Raw genomic sequence first — 3124 nt, 5'->3', positions numbered from 1 at the left:
TTTATTGTCATGTCTGTATATTTGTTTTTCCTGAAATGCTCATGGCCACTGATTTTTTTTTTTTTTTTTTTCCTTCTATTTGAAGTCAAGGTCACACTAATTTATTCTCAATTTTTTACTGAAACAATATCACATAAACGGCACATGTAACCTTGAACAAGAAACCTTTCTTGCAAGATTTATCATTGAAACTTGATAAACTTCCCCTGCCACAGAACAGTTTCTACATGAAATTCAACTGTACAGCCGGCATATGAAATTAAAGGGACTAGACACCAGATGGTCCCGAAATCGGCAAATACAGTATTTCCTCAAAACAAGCCTAGAATTGTCAATGTGAGCTAGTATGAGGCTGATAAAACGATCATTTTACATGATTTAAAGAATAAATGCAGTAATAATGTCGCTGTCAGAGCGGAGTTTCCCTGTTTAAAAATAGGGCAAATTGGTTTTCAAGTAAAAAAAAAAGTGCAGGTTTCCGACAGCTTGCAAGTCATGTGATCGTTTAACACACTAAACTGTCAACTTATAGCAGAGTAAACCTCTTTCAAGAGTCCCCTTTTATCAATTGCATCACCGATGTTGATGACAGATCTATCTACCATGTCTTGCACACTATAACCCGTTATCATATGGTGGCTACTGGGTTTGACTCATTTGACCTAATGACCCAGTTCAAATAAAAGAACTATATTTTATGTTGATCATTTGGACTTAGTTTCATTGATATTGAGCTAAGTGTGTCTAGAGTGTTAACAAGGCATTTTCTTCCAAGTTTTCTATGCACATGACTCAATTTCAAGTCACCTAAATTTTAAGGAGAAATATATTCTGACCAAGTTTCATTGAATTTGGGCCAAACTTGTGGCCTCTAGAGTGTTTACATGATTATTATGCCCCCCTTCGAAGAAGAGGGGTATATTGCTTTGCACAGGCATGTCGGTCAGTCGGTCGGTCCGTCGGGAGACCAAAGCTTGTCCGAGTGATAACTCAACAATTCCTGGACGTATGGTCATCAAATTTCACATAAAGGTTGGGCCTGACCAGTAGATGACCCCTATTGATTTTGGGGGTCATCGGGTCAAAGGTCAAGGTCACAGTGACCTTTAATGGTAAAATAATTTTAAAGCTTGTCCGAGTGATAACTCAACAATGCCTGCACCCATGGCCCTCAAGCTTGACATGGAGGTTGGGCCTGACCAGTAGATGACCCATGTTGTTTTGGGGGGTCATCAGGCCAAAGGTCGAGGTCACAGTGACCTTGAATGGTAAAAGGTAGTCCGAGTGATAACTTGACAATGCCTGCACCCATGGCCGTCAAACTTGACTTGGAGGTTGGGCCTGACCAGTAGCTGACCCCTATTGTTTTTGGGGCTCATCGGGTCAAAGGTCAAGTTCACAGTGACCTTGAATGGTAAAAGGTTTTCCGAGTGATAACTCAACAATGCCTGCACCCATGGCCGTCAAACTTGACTTGGAGGTTGGGCCTGACCAGTAGCTGACCCCTATTGTTTTTGGGGCTCATCGGGTCAAAGGTCAAGTTCACAGTGACCTTGAATGGTAAAAGGTTGTCCGAGTGATAACTCAACAATGCCGGCACCCAGGGCCCTCATAATTGAATTGGAGGTTGGGCCTGACCAGTAGATGACCCCTATTGTTTTGGGGGGTCATCCGGCCAAAGGTCAAGGTCACAGTGACCTTGAATGGTAAAAGGTAGTCCGAGTGATAACTTGACAATGCCTGCACCCATGGCCGTCAAACTTGACTTGGAGGTTGGGCCTGACCAGTAGCTGACCCCTATTGTTTTTGGGGCTCATCGGGTCAAAGGTCAAGTTCACAGTGACCTTGAATGGTAAAAGGTTGTCCGAGTGATAACTCAACAATGCCGGCACCCATGGCCCTCATAATTGAATTGGAGGTTGGGCCTGACCAGTAGATGACCCCTATTGTTTTTGGGGGTCATCGGGCCAAAGGTCAAGGTCACAGTGACCTTGAATGGTAAAAGGTTGTCCGAGTGATAATTCGACAATGCCTGCACCCATGGCCCTCATAATTGAATTGGAGGTTGGGCCTGACCAGTAGAAGACCCCTATTGTTTTTGGGGGTCATCGGGTCAAAGGTGAAGGTCACAGTGACCTTGAATGGTTAAAGGTTTTCCGTGTGATAACTTGACAATGCCTGCACCCATGGCCCTAAAACTTGACTTGGAATTGGGCCTGACCAGTACATGACCCCTTTTGTTTTGGGGGGTCATCTGGCCAAAGGTCAAGGTCACAGTCACCTTGATAGTAAAAGGTTGTCCGAGTGATAACTGGACAATGCCTGCACCCATGGCCCTCAAACTTGACTTGGAGGTTGGGCCTGGCCAGAAGATGGTCCCTATTGATTTTAGGGGTCATTGGGCTAAAGGTCAAGGTCACAGTGACCTGTAATGGTAAAAGGTTTCCCGAGTGATGACTCGACAATGCTTGCACCCATGGCCCTCAAACTTGACTTGGAGGTTGGGCCTGGCCAGAAGATGGTCCCTATTGATTTTAGAGGTCATTGGGCTAAAGGTCACAGTGACCTGGAATGGTAAAAGGTTATCCGAGTGATAACTCGACAAGGCCAGCACCCATGGCCCTCAAACTTGACTTGGAGGTTGGGCCTGGCCAGAAGATGGTCCCTATTGATTTTAGGGGTCATTGGGCCAAAGGTCAAGGTCACAGTGACCTTGAATGATAAAAGGTTGTCCGAGTGATAACTCAACAATGCCTGCACCCATGGCCCTCAAACTTGACATGGAGGTTGGGCCTGACCAGTAGATGACCCCTATTGATTTTAGGGGTCAAGGTCACAGTGACCTTGAAAGCAACCTCGACAATTCCTGGACCTATGGTCATTAAACTTGACATGAAGGTTGGGCCTGCCCAGTAGATGACCCCTTTCAACTTTGGGGGTCATCAGGCCAAGGTCAATGTCACAGTAACCTTTAACGCAAAAAAGTTAACAAATCTTCTCCCACTGATACCTTTAACGCAAAAAAGTTAACAAATCTTCTCCCACTGATATCTCAACAATGCCTGAACCTATGATCATTAAACTTGACATGGATGTTAAGCCTGACCAGTAGATCACCCTTATT

Source organism: Mya arenaria, chromosome 15, assembly GCF_026914265.1.
Source record: "Mya arenaria isolate MELC-2E11 chromosome 15, ASM2691426v1".
NCBI lineage: Eukaryota > Metazoa > Mollusca > Bivalvia > Myida > Myidae > Mya > Mya arenaria.
The sequence above is the reverse complement of the archived record's forward strand: the minus strand, read 5'-3'. Positions refer to the sequence as shown.